Consider the following 11621-nt stretch of genomic DNA (forward strand, 5'->3'; position numbering starts at 1 on the left):
CTTTATTCTGTCCGTATATACAGATGCCGCGCGTAAACCTCTTTTAAATGGTTTTGTGAGAGGCTGAAACGGATTTTCTCGTTGAAATACGATACCCGAAATTTTTCGTGATTACAATACTTCCTTTACTTCGTACAGGGAAGTAAAAATACCCTCAAACAGTCTAAAACATGCTGAAATGTTTGAAATTTTCCGTGCTATTGGAAATGTGATGTTTCATAGCAATGTGAGGAATTTTTTCTGTGGCGAAATATATACTCTGTTCTATATAACTCCTTATGCGGCTTCAACTTTCGCAATTACTGGTAGCAATTCTAATGAGAAAATAGCTATAAATACGAAAAATATTCAAGTTACTACATTTTTTAACTTAAAAGATAAATTTTTGTAAAATTTATGAATCTCAACATTTTACAGGGAAAAGTTATTCAAAAATTGCAGTTTCTTGGTAAAATAAAATAATATTGAAATCAAATATTACAAGGCAGAATTAACCAGTACGGACTTAAGCATGTATTAGAGAAAGATGATCACACAGTACTTGTTAGAATTCTTGTATGCCTACTATTACAAGTTTGATAGATCATTGAAACATAAACTGTTTTAGAAAGCAGTGCTTAAATATTCATAATCAGGAACTTTAATGAAATCGCAAAAGAGGAATATTGCCATTCTTTCCGCATAGTTTGACTGTAGCACAAATGGCATGTGCAGGTTTATAACATTAAATATAGATTTAAAAATTAAAAAAAAAAGTACAAGTACAAATAAGAAAATATCAGAAAGGTTTCAGATTTTAAACTGCGTCCAAAGGGGTGTTTTCTCAACGTTTTGTGTGTTACCTTTATTTTATTAAATATCATGTTCTATGTACTCAAACTATAAAATTAAGTTCAACAGAAATATCGGAAATTAATTCTAAAATGAGCATATCTTTAGAATTTCCGGTGCACAGTCACGCTGTAAATAAAAATGTTTTTTTTTTCGTACAGTGTTGCCATTCCTCACTTTGAAATCGTTGAGTTTCTTAATCAAAAATTCGTTAAAGTGTTACAAAATATGAAATCGATAATAAAACAAATTTCAAATTCAAATTAAGGCTTCCAGATGCCCATATGCTATGGAAGATAAGTTATTCAAATTTTGATGGCTCTAGGTACCATTGTTTTATTACAATGCGAGAAACAAACATGCAGTAACGCAGATTCTTCATTATTTAGTTTATTTAAATATAATACAGGGCGATAATATTTGGTAGCAACAATTTCAAAAGTGTTTCGCCGTTTATAGTTTTCAAAGCAAAATGCCAAAACGACATTAATAGTCCTTCAGAGCAAATTGTCCAAATAAGACTAAAGGCTATCAGATTTTACATCACGCACAAAGGGGCGTTTTTTTAACGTTTTGTGTGATACCTGTATTTATTAAGTATCATGTTCTTTGCACTTAAACCATAACATTCAATTTAACAACAATATCGCAAAATAATTTTAAAATGAGCGTATCTTTAGAATTTCCGATACGTAGTCTCGCGCGCTGGACATGAAAATGTTTTCTTTAACGAGTGTTGCCATTGCTCGCTTTGAAATCGTTGAGTTTGTTAATAAAAAATTCGTTCGTTACTAAATATGAAATCGATAATAAAACAAATTTCAGATTCAAAATTAGGGCTTACAGATGCCCATATTCGGCGGAAGATTACGTCATTCAAAGTTGGATGGGTCTAGGTAGCGATATTTTATCACAATACCAGAAACATACACACATTTACGCAGATTTTTCATCATTTAATTTCTTCAAATATAACACAAGGCTCTAACATTTTGCGGTAACAATTTGAAAAATGAGCCGACATTTCAACGCAAAATACCAAAACGAAATTAATAGTCCTTCTGGGGAAATTGCCCCAGTGGAATAATTATAATAAGTTTAAGGAATTGCTACACTGTAGAGAATAGTAAGTGCAAACACTGTAGCTTATTCTAGTATTTGTAATGTGTATACAATAATTTATTCCAGATGGTTATATGTGGTTTCTTTTATTTGATTAACCAGTTATGTTTGGAATCGGTACTTTCATTTCTTCCTTACCGTTTTCCTGCCAAAATGCAAATGAGTTCGCTTGTATTTAAAGTGAGGTCTTTAAGAATGTTAAATTAAAGCGTGTTCTGCCTCTTAAGGGCCACGTTTAATATGTTTGCTATTCTAAAATAAGAGCTCTTGTCTTCGCCCTTACATTATACTTGGCGATATTTGAATTCACACCGGTGAAATTCTGAGCTAACTTCGCGTTAATTTGCTGAATTCCATTTGTTATTTAAATTTAGCTTTATACATGAACTAGCTGATGTCCTCCCGCTTTTTCTGAGCGCACTATCTATTTGAATGCGAATCTGGACTTCTTATAAGGACGAAATGTCTAATTTCGAATTGATAATTAATGTAATTTTTTTTAATTTAAAGTCGGGAAATATAGTGACAGTCAGTGAATCTGTCATACACAGATTTCCCCGTCACTCATGAGGTACTGTGTATTGGGATGTGTACCCATTATTTAACGTGGCGAGATCTCCAATAGGCCTACACCACGAAAAATTGCCAACATAAAACTAAGGTTTATATATATTTAACCGTTATCATAAGTTTCGTGAAAATAAATGTTATTATTTTTGTTATCAAATTTTTTAATCAATTATAATTATTCATCCTTGATTTTTATGTAAGGCAATTTTTATAAATAACTACAACATTTTTATTTTCAATCCAATAAGTTTAAATGAAATGCGAGAAAAAATGCGTATAATTTAATATTCCGTACAAGGAAGTCATGTGGTGTACACATCAGATTTTTATTTCTCATCACAATAATTTATTTCTCTGAATAATAACATTTATTTTCATGACACTTATGATAACAGTTAAATATAAATGTTATCATTAATCTTATCATTTAAATGTTGTTTGTACCCATTGGATAGATGCAAGTTATTTACCAATTTAATAATTTTAGAGGAAAATGCATTCATTAGCAACATTGTATTTCATATCTAGTTTTAGCAAAAATAAAGGAAAGTTCTGAACTTGCATTTGAAAACCAAATACATGAGAAACTTCTGTTGTATAACAAAAATCTATTTTGGACAGTATTTACATAAAATCCGTTCTTAGTTCCCGTCTACATCGTGATATGAGTAACTATGCAAAATTTCAAGTCAATCGGTTGTATAATTTCGGAGATCACGTGATGAGTCAGTGGTATTTCGCTTATATATATAGATAGATTTCTACTTTGTATTTCCGGCCGTAAATGCTGGCAATCTTGTAAGCACCAGGAGTGAGCCTTCCGTTTATCTTATAAGCTTTAAAGAAAGAGTCTCTTACACTCAAGGGTCTTTGGTATTCTTCAGACTTAGCGAAAAGTCGCCGAAAAGCTGGTCACGGTTTCTAAAACGAAAAGATCTAAAACATGATAGTTATGAAAACAGTATCGAGTCGAGTACTGATTAATTGCTTCAAACGGATATTAAATAGGGCCTAAGTTATAATAGACAACATTACAGAATGTATTATAAGATGCAGAATATTTAACATGTTTTAAATACTTTATTTAAATGACATTTAATTGAGATAGAATATTTTAAATTTTCTGTCTTAGAGCTCTGTAGCACAAATAAATATTTAATAAATAAGGGGAATTGTGAACGTATGCACTGATGGTAATTTTTAGAAAATATTCTAATTCACTTCAACAAAAGTAATTTTTAATTTACTAATAGCAGTAACTGAAAATATTTTATAAATATTTTTACCTTTTAGCTCTTAAAATTTTAAAAGACTCCTAAATTCCATGTAAAAGCTTATTAAAAGCATTAAATAAGATTATTATCCAAAAGGGCGTTAGCCCACAAGCATTATTAATTTCATTTTGCCATTTCGCGGAGAAAACTTTAAATGTCTGTTCAGGTTTAAAATTGTTACCGCGAAATATTATCGCCCTGTGTTATATTTAAAGAAATTAAATAATGAAGAATCTGCATAAGTGTATGTATATTTCTCGCATTGTGATAAAACAACGGTACCTAGAGCCATCCAGTTTTGAATAATCTATGTTTCCATCCAAACATGGGCATCTGGAAGCCTAAATTTGGAATTTGGAACTTGTTTTATTATCGACTAGCCGTCACGTGGCCAGCCTTCGTCAGGCTCTGAAATAGTATATCGGAAAAATGCCTGAAGGGTACAACAAACATTAAATTTAAAAACTGCATAGAATTTTACACTGCAGAACAATTTTATCGAAAAAATCCACACAAATTCAATAAAAATGTATTACATATAAGAAAATTACAAAAAAGTAAGCAAATTCCCTAATACAAATATGAATTATCCTAATAAATAAATTAACCAACTTCCCATTCCCTTCTCTCAGCAAACGTCCATTATTCAAGTGAAACAATAAATTTAAGAACTGCACAGAATGATCGTCCTCAATTTTCCAAGTGGCAACAGTGCTGATACCAGTAACAGTGCTTACGGTGATTCAACGCAAAATCGCAAAACGAAAACAATAGTCCTTCAAGGGACAAAGCCCCTTTGGACTAATAAAAATGTATTATATATATATAAAAAATTACACTGAAAAAAGTAATATCCCTTAATGCAAATATTAATTATTCTAATAAATAAACTAACCAACTTCCCGTTGCAAAATCTTAAGAATTCAAATGGTATAAAGGAAGTCTCCTAAAAAAAATAAACCAAATCCTCCAAAACTTTCTGTATAATTAAAATTATATATAATTAAAACATAATAAAAACAATTACAATGAAATAAGAAATAAATCTAATGCATATTTTTGAGGAAAAACACTCAGCAATCATGCAAAGTGATTCAAAATTCAATGAATGAAAAACTGTCGCCAAAACCACATTTCTAAAAGATAGAAAGCATCACCAGAAAGCAATAACCGATCAAAATCGTACTTTGTGGATGACATCATTGAAAATATATAAAGCTCTTTGCCTTAAGTTAATAAAGAGAGAGAGAGGAAAAAAGGAAATTGTTTCTGTTGTGCCTTCGCGAGACACATGCGCGTCAGAATAAGATTGCGATGTACGTGTTGCGTGTCCAAAAATCAAAAGAAAATAAGTAGCATTTGATCCGGTATTTTCGACAGTCAGCAGTCCAGTATACAAAAAATTGAATGCAAAACTGTTGCCAAAACCATATTTCTAAAAGAATGAAACTATTCAAAATGATTCAATTCCATCCAAAAAAATTAAAGAAAAATAAATCCGATTCGTATTTTGAAAAAATCGCTTCGAGATGCACTGCCTCTTGTCTAGATGCACCTATGTACCCAATTTCGTGTCACAATTTTATGTTACATATAACGACACACACTATTTCAGCTTTTTGTTATAGTGCAAATATCAGTTCAATAATAACGCAAATCTCCATTGCTTTATTGCATCTCTTCTCGATCGATTACTCAACGATGTTTGTCTCCTCTGCAGTTTAGAACCTGGAAAATGGCCAAATGAATGTGAAAATAATACTTCGAGATCATGTTCAGTTGAACAATAGCATTGATCCCTTATTTAACTAACTACCGTACGATATGTTTTTAGGCAATTAAAGATTCTCTCTACGCAACCAGTATGTCAGCAAGGTAAATGTAAGTCAAATAATCCATTTCCTTCGAGTCTTGTCGCAGTACCTAGCGATCGATTTTGCAGATGGAAACGATGTCTGTTTACAATGCTTGGATAGACCAGCTATCCGTTCGCAAGAAAATTTTATTTGCAGTGATTTGCGATACCAGATGAGTTGACTAGTGGTAATTACGGGAATATTTCAGAATTTGTTTGTAAATTGCGGAGCTGCTATAACAAGAATTTTATTATTATTTTGATGTCTGCTGAGTTAGAAAACAGCAAACATTGAGTACAGATGCCGTATATACCAGCGTATAAAGCCCACATTTAATGCAAAAAATGAGATTGGAATTTATGGATTCGTGTTAGTGCCGAATATAAAAATGATAGGTTTAAACATAAAGAAAAGAAAAACGTTTACATTAAGCCCAAAGGGGCGTTTTTTTTTTTTTTTTTTTTTTTTTTAATGCTTTGTGTGTTACCTTTATTCATTAAATATCATGTTCTTTGCAATTAAACCATAAAATTCGATTCAACGGCAATATCCCAAAATAATTTTAAAGGGGGCATATCTTTAGAATTTCCGATACACAGTCTCGCGCGCTGGAGATAAAAATATTTCTTTTTCCGTACAGTGTTGTCAATGCTCGCTTGGAAATCGTTGAGTTTGTTAATCAAACATTCGCTGAAGCAGGGTTTCTTAAACTTTTTTCAGTCGCGACCCCTTTTAATTACTGAGATTTTTCTGCGATCCTTAGAATCCCCATAATATTTACAAAACCTTTGTGGAACCCCCATTGCGCAAATCCGACACACGCGTGAGTGAAACTGTCTATTTCTTCGCTTGTACCATAATATACTACTGCAGTTTCAGGTCATTAACTTTAATTTCTGATTTTAAGACAGAGAACAATGCGAAAATGTTAAATAAGTAACAGACGAAATGACAGCGTCACGTGCAAAGCAACGTTTCTATTATAAAAAGAATGCGTCGAAACGGTTTCATTTTTTTTCTTTGTCTGTATTGTCTTATCTTTATCTATTTTCAGATACATTGAGTAAAAATTTTTGGTAATTGTAAAATTATTGTAAAATTATAGCCAAAAAAATCCCCAAATTTTGGATTTGATTCCCAAAGAGCTTTAGCCCAGAAGGGGTATTAATTTCGTTTCGGCATTTTGTGGCGTTTCACTTTTCAAATTGTTGCCAACAAATATTATCGCCCTCTATTGTATTTAAAGGAATTAAATAATGAAGAATCTGCATGAATGTATGTTTGTTTCTCGTACTGTAATCAAACAACTATACCTAGAGCCATCGAATTTTGAATAACATAGCCCTGCACCCTCATATGGGCATCTAGAAGCCCTTTTTAGGTTTCCTTTATTCATTATTTATTATTCTTTATTTATTATTATTAAAAGATACCTTTATTCTGTCCTTACATACAGATATCACGCAGAAACATCTTTAAATTGCATTCGATAGCGGTCCAAATGTGTATTTTTAATGATATATTATCATCATTACTATTATATTTTATATATATTACCATTATTATGACTAAATTATCATTATTATTATATTTATCATTATTATTACATTATATATTTATAATTATTATTACTTTACATATTTATCATTATTATTACATTATATGTAATATTTATTATTATATTTGAATGATTGAATGATATCAATTTTGTTATGATTTTCGTTGAAATATGATACCTTAAAATTTTCGCGATTACAATACTTCTGTTACTTCGTACAAGGAAGTAAAAAGTACAATATAGGTTTTATTTAGTTGTGTGGTAATTATTTGTGTTAATCCTTCATTTCTATAATAGTTAACAACAACCTGAAAGATTAATTTAAAACTTTATTTGCAAAGCTGTTAATATATATCCCAGGCGGCGAAAATTCTCGCATTTGTCCTACTTACTAACGTTCAGAATTTGCTCCCCAAATTTTGTCTCTTGCTTCTGAAATAAAATAAAATCAGAGATATTAATTAAAAACTCTAAAAACATAATTTTGGCCCTCATTTTTTCGAGTGGCAACAGTCTCGCATGCTGGAAAAAAAATCTGCTTTATTTCGAGAAGTGTTGCCACTGCCTCGCTTTCAAATCGTACAGTTTATTAATAAAATATTTCTAAGTTTTATAATAAAATAAAAATAGCATTGCCAAACATTAAATACATTATTCCCGAATCCAAAAATTCGTGGAAAGTTATTTGTACTGTTCCCATCTTCCTACGACTTTAATCAGCCAAGATATTAATTAAAAACTCCGAAACCTCTAAATTTCGTACTCGTGTTTCCGAGTGGCAACAATCTCTCGCGGAGATAAAAATGCTTCATTTCGAAATGTATTGCTATTGCTCTCTTTCTATACATTGATCTGTCAGTTGCTGCCGCCAGAAAAGAACTCAATTTATTAAAATATCTTGCGAGACTGTTAAGGTTTATATTCATTTAACCGTAATTGATTTGGAATTTTCCAAGAAATTGGCTGTCAAATTAACGAGCTGCCATTTGAAAGCCAGACAAGCACGACAAAGCTCTCCAATAAGCGACATCTGTTTTTCGCTTTTTCTTTCTACGCAGCTTTTAGTGGAGTCTACAGACCTCATTAGGGATTTCTTAAACAACGCATAAAGCCTTCATGCGTTTCTTGTCTAAACGCTGATTGGACGTTTTGGATCTTGCATAATAACATGGTGTTTTATTTCCAGTAGTTTTTTGTTTACGGTATAATACCCAGAGCGCATTTAATTAACGTTATACGAGTTTATTTGTTATATATATTTAAGCACAGTATATGAGTATGATTTGTGGTTTATTTATATCCATGAATTGAATACGAGGATTTATATTTAAATATTAATTAACACCAGGCCTGCTAAGTCATGCTTTCTAATTACAAATAATAATAATAAACTAATTAGTTATTTTTTTCTGTATATTCCAGTAAAGCAAATGCTTCTAAAAGTCAACAGATACAGTAAATTTTATGAATAACTTGTTTTATGACAATGTTAGAGAAATTATTTTTGAACAAATATTTTCTTTATTGAAAATCAATTTTAATCAAGTACATATTGACCATTATTATCTATGACCTTCTGCCATTTTTCGGTAGCTAATTCCATTGGTTATCGTCGAAAACCTTGGACATGTGGTTTATCGTCGAAAACATTGAACAAGTGATTTTCAGCTTCGCTTCGGTCTGCCACTGTTTTATATTCAACAGAGTTTTGCAGAGACCGAAACTAATGGTAGTCAGACGGTGCAAGGTCCGGGCTATACGGTGGATGCATCAAAACTTCCCAACCAAGCTCCATCAATTTGTTCTGTGTCATCAAATGCGTGTGGCCGCGCATTGTCGTGATGGAACACAACTCCCTTTCTGTTGGGTAATTCTAGTCACTCTTTCTGGATTACTTCGTTCTGGTCGAGTTGTGCACAGGAACAGGGCCGAATGGATGATTTCGCCAGGTTGCAATTTAAGTGGCATCAAGCTTCTTTTTGTAGCCTGCTTTTTTCAAATGATTCCAAAATGTCATGTGATTGATGTTTAGTACCTCTGCTATTTCCTGACAGCTTGAGTGCCGGTCTTGTTCCACCGGTTGCATAATTTCATCGACTTTTTCAGTGACTGGCCGACACCAGAGCGAGGTGCGTCTTTAACATCGAAATTTCCGGAACGGAATCTAGCAAACCACTCCTGGGTCCTTTATTTACTCACAGCATTCTCACCCTACACTTCACAAATTTTTCGGCATGTTTTTGCTTTTTACTTTTTTACGGTAAAAAAACTTCACAAAGCTTATTTCTTCAGATATTTCCCTCATTTTCAAATTCATATAACTTTTTACACGAGCAACGAATTAGAAAACTGTCTTCACAAACAGTAGAAGTTGAATACCACCTTTTAAGTACATGTTCGTTTGAGACAATCGGGTGAGTGTTGCCGGATACAAAGGCATCAACACCATCTAGTGGCAAAAAAGCGCGGAAATTTTTTATTATTCGAATACGAGGATTTATGTTTAAATATTAATTTACACCAGGCATGTTAAGACATGCTTTTTAATTACGAAGAAGAATAACCATAAACTACTAATTCAGAAGTCAAAAAACAAAAATCAGCGTTATATTTTCAAAATTTTCACAGGACTAGTTTCGATGGTTTTACCGAACCATCATCCTCAGCTGTAAAACCGCAAAATGTTGCTGATTTTTGTTGTTTGACTTCTGAATTAGTATTTATTCGGCGTGTTATTGTGTCTTAACCATAAACTAATTAGTATTTTTTTGTATATTCCAGTGTATTTAAATGCTTGTAAGAGTTAACAGTAAATGTTATGAATAACTTGTTTTATGATGATGTTAGAAAAATGATTAAATATATACGCTGTAGAGACATTAGGTTTTTCCGAAGCTGTACAGAGACATTAGGATTTCTGGAAGCAGGCAGAAGTGAAAAATGAGCAACGCCTTCGCCGGGAATCGAATTACGGACCTGTGGAATACGCGCCCAGCGTGCAGACCACCACATCACGAAGGCATGCTAAGAAGGTGGGAGAAATACCTTATATAATCCCCCATTTAAAGGGCGACTGGGGTTTTTAGGCGACCCAGTCGCAAATCCTGGGCATGGAGAATCATCATCCAGCACCCTTTTAGTTCGGACGCCACTGTAGAGACATTAGGATTATTTTCGAAGAAGAAAAGATGAAAAATCAGCAACGTCTTCGCCGGAAATCGAACCACCGACCTCTGGAATACGCGCCCAGCGTGCAGACCACCACACCACGTAGGCATGCTAAGAAGGCGGCAGAAACACTTTATAGCTGGAAAATTGAGAAATGAACAATGCCGTTTTAGCTGTGGAAACGATATCTCGTCTACGTAGGATATTTTAAAATTTCGCCCAAATTGTTCCGTCTGCAGCTCTGGCCCGGATAGAGATCAACCAATCAGACGGAAGTTCTACTTCTGAAGGATCACGTGATCCCAATCTGAGCGATAATCTATTATTGTTTGGCGTTGAAGTCTGTTTAGTAAGTAAAAATGGTAACCTGGCTACCTAGGTATCGTGGAAATATGAGAGTTCTGAGAAATGTCCCTTTCGACGTCCAGTCCCGCGTAGCGGATACGTGATAGGGTCTTTGGAGAAGTGAGATTAGTAACACCATGTTGACGAATGAAGATACTGCAAGTGTTTTTCGAAGATTCATATAATATTTCTAGTCCTTCTTTCAAATTACGTTGCTTTATTTTTCAGAAATAATATTTTATTAATTTGAAATTTTTTGCTTTTATATTTTTCAAATTCCCTATTTGTTCAATAAAACTGCGCTCGCAAAAATAGCTGTCTTTTGCTATTTGTTTAAGATTAAATTCTCAGGGATTTTGGACTTGCTTCTCTCCGAGTTCTCTTTTGTTCTCATTGTCCCTCTGACATAGCCTTTTGCATAAAAGGCATTCAAAAACAGTTCTAATGAATTTTTGAACATTGGAAAAGGATTCATTTAACATTACCTGATTTATAAAAATATTTAGTCAGATTTTTAAGTGTACCTCATAAATGATTAAAAAAACTGAAAGGTTTCAGATTTTAAATTACGCCCAAAGGGGGCGTTTTTTACCGTTTTGTGTATTACCTTTATTTATTGAATATCCTGTTCTTTGCACATAAACCATAAAATTCAGTGCCATAGAAAACAATGCGAGACTGGTTGTATCTAATGCTTTGTTCCCTCCAGATTAGCTGACGAACTGAATCACTGCCCATTCTGAACCTGGGCTGGTCTGTGAAAAGAACAGGCGCCCATTTATGACTAGTTCAGGATACGTGTTCTCTTGACCAACATAAGCGGGCACCTCTTTGTCCTCGGGTCAAAGGGCCACAACAATTGCTCGTGTTGCATGCAGACCTGTATTTTGCAGGCGA

The sequence above is a fragment of the Stegodyphus dumicola genome, chromosome 1, assembly GCF_044657685.1.
Source record: "Stegodyphus dumicola isolate Sdum_Otavi_A_Nest chromosome 1, ASM4465768v1".
NCBI classification, from domain to species: Eukaryota; Metazoa; Arthropoda; class Arachnida; order Araneae; family Eresidae; genus Stegodyphus; species Stegodyphus dumicola.